The sequence below is a fragment of the Molossus molossus genome, unplaced genomic scaffold (genome assembly GCF_014108415.1).
Source record: "Molossus molossus isolate mMolMol1 unplaced genomic scaffold, mMolMol1.p scaffold_m16_p_17, whole genome shotgun sequence".
In the NCBI taxonomy this organism is placed as follows: Eukaryota; Metazoa; Chordata; class Mammalia; order Chiroptera; family Molossidae; genus Molossus; species Molossus molossus.
This window is the reverse complement of record NW_023425352.1, coordinates 23,755,424-23,765,575: the sequence shown is the minus strand read 5'-3', so window position 1 is coordinate 23,765,575 and position 10,152 is coordinate 23,755,424.

Below are 10,152 nucleotides of genomic sequence, written 5' to 3'. Positions count from 1 at the left end.
GGAAAACAATCCAAGGGAAGGTTTGTAAATTCATGGAATGCAGACGGCTTCATAATCATAAGTGGAAAAGGCTTTAGCTTTTACTACTTTTTCTGAGAATCCTCATGCGGAAAAAGAAAGGCAGACTTTTTACAATTGGAAGAAGCTCCATACTCCAACAGGAGTCACCTTGGCAATATCTAGGCTTCTAAGAATTTCCTAGAACCAACTCCCCTCTCTAATGTAAGGCTGCCCTCACCTTGAACAAGAAGCAAGATTCTCTCAGGTTAATTCAATGCATCCAAAATCAAGTCTATATTCATCGAGGTCTTGCCAGACCTCAGTAATTTCAGTTGATGGTGGCATTTTCTTCTTCGATGTCTGGTTTTCCACATCTTTCCCTGTTTTGCTTAAAATGTTCAAGCTGGGCCCGACAAGTGAGGCTCATGGTTGAGCTTTAACCCATGTACCAGGAGGTCACTGGTTTGGTGTCTGGTCAGGGCACATGCCCAGGTTGTGGGTCCAATGCCCAGTGTGGGGCATGCAGGAGTCGGCCAATGTTCTCTCTCATGGATGTTTCTATCTCTCCTTCTCCCTTCCTTACTCTCTCTCTAAAATCAATAAAGAAAAAAAAATGTTCAAGCTGGACTATTTTTTTTCAGTTCTATAATTACACTGTTCCTTCCAAGCCTGTTTTATTTCCTATTAACCTGTATCCACGTCAAATAATTAATCTTCACCAAGCTCTGCTACTTTTTTATTTCCTCCTTTCAATTTATACCTGGCTGTCCTCCCTCTGGTTAAACATACTTTTTTGTTTCCTTTAGATGTTCTGTATCTTATGTTTGTTATTTTAGCCTGGGGCTGTTTTTTTGTGTGTTTTTTTTTCTTTTTTTTCATCCTCACCTGAGGATATTTTTTCCATTTATCTTCAGACAGTGGGAAAGAGAGAGAGAGAAACGTTGAATTGTTGCCTCCCGAACGACCCCAACCAGGGCCAGGACCGAACCACAACTGAGGTACATGCCCTTGACTAGAATCAAACCTGTGACTCTTCGGTCTGCAGGCTGACGCGCTAACCACTGAGAAAACCGGCCATTGTTGTTTTGTTTTGTTTTTCTATCTGCAAAAGTTCCAAGAAGAAAGAGGAAAGGGAAGAACTCTTAGAATTTGACTAATATGTTCAGTTGAGTTCAAGATTTAGAGGGAAAGTGTCTGGCTGGTTTGGCTAGGAAGTTGCCACTAAGAAGTCGCCACTTTGATTCCCAGTCAGGGCATGGGTTGTGGGCTTAATACCCAGTGGGTGGCATTCAGGAGGTGGCCAATGGATGCTCTCTCTCATCGATGTTTCCATCTCTCCCTCTCCCTTCCTCTGTGTCTCTAATATATCAATAAAGAAAAAAAGAAATTTTAAGATTGAGAGGGAAAGGGAACTGAGTATAAGTTTACCTTCAAGGGTGAGTTATAAAATAGCCACTTGGGGCCAAGTAACAAACTCTCATTTTGACAATTTTTTTTTTTTTTATCCTTACCCGAGGATATTTTCCCATTGATTTTAAGATAGAGTGGAAGGGAGGTAGGGAGAGAGAGAGAGAGAAGCATCAATGTTAGAAAGACACATCAATTGGTTGCCTCCCGCAGGACCCCAACCAGGGCCAGGGATTGAACCTGCAACACAGGTACATGCGCTGGATTGGAATCAAACCCGACACTTCAGTCCACAGGCCGACACTAACCACTGAGCAAAACAAGCCCAGGCAACATGTTTTACGTAGGAATATAAAGAGGTTAACAGTCTATTTAAAAATCAAGATTTAACCATGGCACAGAGGATAAAAAGTAATTTAAGAAAATAAAAAGAGCCCTGGCTGGTTTGGCTCAGCGGTTAGAGCTTTGGCCTGTGGTCTGGAGAGACCTGGGTTTGGTTCCCACTAAGGGCACATACCTCAGTTGCAGTTTGTCCCCCGCCCTGGTTGGGTCATGTGGGTGGCAACCACTCGATGTGTCCCTTTCACATCGATGTTTCTCTCTCTCTCTCTCCCACTCTATCTGAACAAAATATCAAAAAATGTCTTCAGGTGAGGATTAAAATATAAATAAATAAAATAAAAAGATGCCCTGGCCAGTTTGGCTCAGCGGTTAGAGTGTCAGCCTGCAGTCCAGAGAGGCTCGGGTTCAGTTCCCGCTAAGGGCACGTACCTCGGTTGCAGTTTGTCCCCGGCCCTGGTTGGGTCGTGTGGGTGGCAGCCACTCGATGTGTCCTTTTCATGTCGATGTCTCTCTCTCTCTCTCTCTCTCTCCCTCCCTCCCTCCCACTCTATCTGAACAAAAAATGGGAAAATGTCCTCGGGTGAGGATTAAAAAAAAAAGAGTACAGAAATAAAATTTCTGATATCCAAGGACCACCAATTTTCCCTAGAGGAAAAACCAAGATAGTCAATAAAAAAAGTCTGTCAGTACATAAAAAGAAATAAAAGGCATCTAGATTGAAAAGGAAGAAGTAAAACTATCTCTGTATTCAGACCACATGATTTTGCATATTAAAAAACCCTAGAGAAACCACACACAAAACTATTAGAAGTAGTAAATGAGTTTAGTAAGGTTGCAGGGACAAGATCAAGATACAAAAATAAATTTTATCAATACATGGTGTTAGGACAATTGGAAATCCACAATTGAAGTTGGCCCACTACCTGGCATCATATACAAATATTAACTCAAAATGGATCAGCTAAAATTTTAAACTCTTAAGAGAAAAAGAAGGTATAGATCTTTTTAAAAATTTATTTTTCTTTTATTGATTATAGAGAGGAAGGGAGAGGGAGAGAGAGATGGAAACACTGTTGAGAGAGAACATCCATTGGCCGCCTCCTGCATGCCCCCAACTGGGGATCTGGCCCACAACCTGGACATGTGCCCTGACTGGGAATAGAACTGGCGACCTCTTGGTGCATGGGTCAATGGTCAACCACTGAGCCACACTGGCCGGGCAGTATAAATCTTTATAACCTTAAATTAAGCAGTGGTTTCTTAGATATGACACTAAAAACTTATACAACAAAAAAAAAAATAGGTAAATTAGACTTTATCAAAATTTTAAAATTTGTGTTTCTGCCCTGGCCAGTTTGGCTCAGCGGTTGAGCATCAGCCTGCGGACCAGGGAGTCCTGGGTTCGGTTCCCGCTAGGGGCACGTACCCCCCCCAAAAAAATTTGTGTTTCAAAAGATATTATCAAGAAAAGAAAAAGACAACCCACAGAGAGAATATATTTGCAAGTCATACATCTAATAAGAGACAGTACCCAGAATATAAAAGGAACTCTTACAACAAAGACAGCTCAATTTAAAAATAGGCAAAGTGCCCGACTGGTGTGGCTCAGTGGTTGAGCATCGACCCATGCACCAAGAGGTCACTGGTTTGATTCTCAGTCATGGCACATGCCCAGGTTGTGGGCCCGATCCCCAATGTGGGGCATGCAGGAGGTGGCCAATCTATTTTCTTCTAATCCATGTTTCTATCTCTCTCTCCCACTCCCTTCCTCTCTCTCTAAAATCAATAAAGAAAAAATATTAATAAATAAATAAATAAAAATAGGCAAAGTATTTGTTTGTTTGTTTTTGTTTATCCTCACCTGAGGACATTTTTGCATTTATCTTCAGATAGAGCAGGAGGGAGAGAGGAAGGAAATGAGAGAGAAAGAAACATCTACGTGAGAGAGACACATCGAATGGCTGCCACCCTCATGACCCCAACCTGGGCCGGGAACAAACTGCAACCGAGGTACGTGCCCTTAGCAGGAACCGAACCCTGGCCCCTCTGGTCTGCGGGCTGATGCTCTAACCACTGAGCAAATGGGCCAGGGCTAGGCAAAGTATTTGAATAAAGTATTTAAAAATTTGTGTTTCAAAAGATACTATCAAGAAAAGAAAAAGACAACCCACAGAGAGAATATATTTGCAAGTCATACATCTAATAAGGGACAGTACCCAGAATATAAAAGGAACTCTTACAACAAAGACAGCTCAATTTAAAAATGGGCATTTCTCTAAAGAAGATACACAAAAGACCAATAAACACATGCAAAGATGGCTCAATGTTAGTAGTTCTCAAAGAAATGCCAATTAGAACTATAATGAGATACTACTTCACACTCACTAGAATGGTTATAATAAAAAAAAGAGTTAATAACACAAGTTGATGAGGATGTAGGGAAATGGGAACCCTCATACATTGCTGGGGGAATCTAAAATTGTGCAGCTGCTTTGGGAAACAGTTTGGCAGTTCCTCAAATGTTAAAATATAGTTACCTTATGACCCAGCCAGTCCCAGGTATTACCTAAGAGAACTGAAAATATACGTCCACACTTGTACATGATAGTTAACAGCAGGATTACATAATATATAATAGCCAAAATGTACAAACAACCTAAATGTTCATCAAGAGATTAATAAACACACCCTGGCCGGTTTGGCTCAGCGGTTAGAGCGTCTGCTTGCGGTTCAGAGAGACCTAGGTTCGGTTCCCGCTAAGGGCGCGTACCTTGGTTGCAGTTTGTCCCTGGCCCTGGCTGGTTGTGTGGGTGGCAGCCATTCGATGTGTTCCTTTCACGTTGATGTTTCTCTCTCTCTCTCTCTCTTCCTCTCTCTCCCTCCCACTCTATCTGAACAAAAAAGTGGAAAAATGTCCTCAGGTGAGGATAAAAAAAAAAGAGAGATTAATAAATACAATTAGTTATAGCCATATAATGGAATATTATTAAGCCAGAAAAAAGGAATGAAGTACTGACACCCCTACAACATGGATTAATTTGAAACTATTCTTCTTCTTCTTTTGTTTGGTATCCTCACCCGAGGACATCTTTGCATGTATCTTCAGATAGAGCGGGAGAAAGAGAGGGAGGGACAAACATCAACATGAGAGAGACACATCAAGTGGTTGCCACCCACACGACCCCAACTAGGGCCAGGGACAAACCGCAACCGAGGTACATGTGTGTCCTTGGCGGGAACCGAACCCGGGACTCTCTGGTCCGCAGGCTGAAGCTCTAACAGCTGAGCCAAACCGGCCAGGGCTAAAACTATTATTCTAAGGGAAAGAAGCCAGACACAAAGATCACATATGATATGATCCCATTTATATTGACTGTCCAGAACAGAAAGCAGGTTTGTGGTTGCTAGGGGCTAGGGGAAGAGAAGAGGAGTGATTACTAGTGGGCATTTTTGGAAGGATGATGAAAAAATTTTAAAGTTATATATTGTGGTGATGGTTGCACAACTCTGAACATGCAAAAACTGAATCATATACTTTAAAGGCTAATTTTATGGGATATGAAACATATCTCAATAACAAGTATGAGAAATAAATTCCATGTGGTTTAATGCTTTTACCACTAATTGTAAATAGTTGAGAGTTAAACCCAAATATAATCAAAAGAAGCACTCCATATTCTCTTATATAGTGATGTGATCTCTACTCTCAAACTACAAGTAGACAAAGACACCAGCCACATGTAAAAAGGTAAGCTGCTATAAACTAGAGAGTGTAAGATGATATTCTTACTTTACCAAATTCCTCAGAAAAATCTGTATCCATGTTCTACATTAGTTAAAAGGGTTGAGGCCACTGCATAACCACAGACCAAACAACATTTCAATGTAGAACATTCAAGTTCTGAGTGCAGCAGACCTGTGGACGCAGTGACAACATTTACTATAGCCAGGCGTCGTACTCAGTGCTAGACAGTGCATTATCTCACTGTATTGGAAGTAGGTGATATTATTTCCCCACTTTTATTGATGAGATAACTGAGTTTACCTGGAGGGAAAGTAAACTGTGAAAGAGTCATGATGCTATGATCCAGCTCCAGAACTATATCATTAACTACTCTCTATACTGGGTAAGGAATAGATGACAAACTAGATAAGCCCCACATGCATAAATCTCTCATATATTCAAGTAGATGCCTGGTGATATTTAATTATACTCAGAGGCAAAGCCTGATTGTAATGACAGGGAACTTAATTTATGCAAAGCTAAACAGCAGAAGTGTCCCCTGTTCCGGAAGAACACAACTCACTCCACCTGATTACTCATTTTAACATTAAACCACACCTGAATTTCAGGCTTTCCTCTCAAACCATACTTGGCGTTTACTCTATACTTTTCCGGACGATACTCCACCCTTCTGTCAGGTTTTGAGATCCTTACAGGCATCTTTTTCTTTAGAAATGTCTCTTGTACCTAAACAATCAGTGCTTGATAAAATTATTAAAAGATCTCTTGTTTTAAATTCTCGCTGCCAAACTGTGTGAAATGTCACAGGGCGTGGTAGTGGTGACCTGTAGTTAACTTTCTATGCAGTAGGCAAAGCACTGATTCTCATACACTGACCTTGGGGCAAATGCCACAGGCCTTAATTGCAGGCTCCAAAGAGCTGAGATTCTGTCCTGGGCTTGTGAGGCAGAGCCTTCCCCTTTCCAGGACCCAGGCCTGTCCCTCCCCCACCCAGTCCTGCCCAGCCAGAGAGAGCTCACAAAGGCCAAGTGTCTGCTGTGCTGACTCACCACTGTTCCTGGCCCGGGATAGGGATGGTCTGGAAGGGGCCAAAGGGGTCCTCGCCCTCCCGGCCATTTCCCATAGGAGTAGTGAGTAGCCAGGGCCATGCCAGGCTTTAAAAGATTTTGTGCCCAAAGGGAGCAAATGGGCAATGAGAAGAAAGTGAAAGTGAAAGGCATTGGGGAGCACAGAATGTCTCATTACTGTAGTTCTATTCCTTCCTTAGAGGATTCTGGACAGCAAGGATTCACCCTTTCGTCTTTTTGTGATATATATTTTTTACATAACATAAAATCAACCATTTTAAAGTGACATTTTGTTAATGTTCTGTAACCATCACCTCTTTTTAGTTCCAAAACCTTTTCATTACTCCAAAAGAAGACTTTGTACTTGTTAAACAGTCACTCTCCGTTCCCCGCCCCCAGGTCCTGGCAACCTCCAGTCGGCTTTCTGTCTCTGGATTTACCTGTTCAGGATATTTTATATAAACGAATCCTACAATATATGACTTTCTGTGTCTGACTTCCTTCTTTTAGCATAATGCTTTGGAGGTTCATTTAGCATATATCAGTACTTCATTCCTTTTTGTTGCCAAATAATATTTTATTGTAGGTTTCTCTATTCATCTGTTGATGAACACTTGAGTTGTTTCTACCTTTTGGCTCTTACAAAGTGCTGCTATGAATCAACTGGTGTGTCTTTGAACACATATTCAATTAATATGGATATATATCTAGTGTCCGATAGCCTGGGAACTGGCGCCAGGCAAACTGTTCAGCCATTACCTTGCTTACTCAACCCAGATTCCCACTCTGTTTCAGGAACTGTTTGCCCCGAACTCATAGATCAACTCCTGTCCCATTCTCCTGTCCTAGTCCAGGAACTGTTTGCTCCGGGACAATAGACTCACAATCCAGGGGCCCCCATGCGTAGCCCCTCAGGACCTAACCCTAACAACAAGTTCCCGCTGCCACAGGCGCAGATATAAAAATCACAAACCCCAGCATCGGGTGCGTCTTCTCAGACTCGACCCCCGGAGTCTGTGAACCCGCCTGGAGTGTACCCAATAAAGCCCGATTTCTGCTTATTCGGCTGTTTGGCTCTTCGGTTTCTTCCCACCTCTCACCTGCGGCACCTGGCTACCTTACATCTAGGAGTAGAGTTGCCATGTCATGTGGCAATTCTATGTTTATTTTTTGGAGAACTACTGAATTTTCTACAGTGGCTGCAACGTTTTACATTCCCACCAGCAGTGTTATGAAGGTCATCCTTTATTTTTACCTTGAACCCATTTGTTCCTTTCCTCCTCCCCACTTGCAGATCCCTTGGAGTAGAGGGTAGAAGTTGCACCTCTAGTATGAAAGACTATCATCAGGCAAAGCTAAGCAGCAGGGACCTTTCTGGCCTTACAATTCTGCCTCCACTCTTGCCTTTTCCACAAATAAGATTCCATGACCAGGAACAGGAAGGACAGGCTCCCATCTCCCTGAGGCACGCCCACCACAGCCATTAATGTTAACGCGTAAAGCCACCCTCCCAGGGCTTACCAGCACCTTCGTCCTGGCACAGAACATGCTGTTAAACCCTCTTAAATAGTCAAAGCTAAGAGCAGAAAAGGAAGCAGCTCTGTGTGGAAGCTGCCAGCCCTGGCTCAGACCTGCGGGTGGGTGTTTAACTCAGCTAAGCTTAAGATCTGCGAAGACAGCAACCTCCAGCCTCGTCCTGCCCAGCCCCCTGCTAAAGGGCTTGCCTGTCTGGGCCTGGCTCGTAGCAAACATGAATGGAGAGGCAGAGCCTCCCTCTCCACCCACTCACCGGGGTTACTACCGGTCACAGAGCTATTTACATTTACAGCAGCCCAACAGCGCCTGACCCAGCCAGAACCAATCAGCAGCCCCCAAGCTTGTCTGACTCTGTCTGCTCCAATCAGGAGGTGCTATCCTTACAGCCTCCCTCTCTTTGAATTGAGGGTCGGCTGTCGCCCTCACTGGGAGGGGAACCCGACTGAGTTCTGCTCTCCTAGCTCTATCTCATTGTGCTATTCTCTCGAGGCTGGGGAAAACGCTGAAACATCTGCCGTTCAGCTGAGGAGACATCTGCTCTATAGAACTCTTGGCGAGTTTGACAGCGGAATACAGAACACTGTTCCTTCCTAGCACGTACCCAACACCTCTCTGCTATCAGAGATGTAGAGAGAAATTTTAGCCTCCCTCCCTGCCGGGCCCCTCCCTAACTCTGGAGTAGCCATGTGGGCTCTTAATCCACTACTGCCTTTGAGGTAAGCCCTTGCTAACCAGGACAGGCCAGTAGGCAAGGCTGATTTTCTGTTTTGTCTGCATTAAGGCAAACACCTATCATGTTAGACGCGAGAGAGCCAAGAACCAGCAAGACTGGATAGCCACAAGGTAGAGCAGAAGCAGGAACGTGTGTTCTGGAACGTTCATGGCTGATGTAACCCGAGCAGGAAAGGGGAGTGGGAGGGAAAAGTGGAAAAGAAGACCTGAAAGCCTGCCTGGAAAGTTTAGACTTGCGTCTTCCTGTAAGCGATAGGGAGTCATCACGTATTTTTCAAGCAAGAGAGGAAAACGTTTTTTCTCCTCCATGTTTTGGAAAGTTAACCCTGGTGGCAACATAAAGAGCAGACCCAAGGAGGACCAGAATGAGAGGGAAAGATCAGTTAGGCGGTCCTGGGACCTAAAATCTAAGATGGTAATGGTGGAAATGGAAAGGAAAGGCACAAGCTGAGAGGCATTTTGGAATAAAAGCAATAGTAGCACTTGATTGGATATGTGAGATGAGGGAGGAGAGGAGTCAAAGATGACTTGGAGGTTTCTAGCCTCAGTGACTGGAAGGGTAGCACCTCCACTAACTGAAATAGGTAATAAAATTTAAAAAATAAGAGAAGCAGATTTTGGAAAGACAATAGTTTAATGGGGGGGGGGGGGAGCAGATAGTTAAATTTTTAACATGTGGAGTTTGAGTTGCAAGAAGAATATCCACGTGGAAATAATTCCCAGTAGACAGTAGGCAATAAGGATTGTGGTGTTCAGAAAAGAAATAGAGATGAGACCCAAAGAGTTTATAGTGAAATTAGGCAGATAAGCTATCACTTTGGAAGGGATTACAGAAGTAAGAAGGTTGAAGGACAGAATCTTGCAGAACTGAGTTCTTTTAGACTGAAAAAGGGAAGGCTTATGGGAGCTGGGTAGCTGATTTAAAATATGCCATAGAAGAGGAAATAGGCCTATTCCTATTGCTCCTGAGAGTTGAAGAAAAGAGAATGAGGTAATGAGAGTGTGGCTGTGGGGAAAGGGAGAGGTAGGGCCAATTTCAAGTAAAAATAACTCGCGTTTTTATGATATCTTGGAAAGGGTAAGCATTCCTCACAAGGATTGTTCAACCTGTCCCAGATGCTGTGAGAAGGTTCCTGTGTGGTGAGGTAATGAACAAGATTACCTCTTAGGTTCCAACTAGTTTTAAGACTGGTTTCAAGTACATGAAAGCCCTTTATAACAGAAGGTGGTAGGAGTTAAGTTTTATTTTCAGTCTGTGGAATGGGTGTTTGCAATCTAGCTAAATCCCATCTCTTCGTGATTTCCAAACATATATTTAAGATC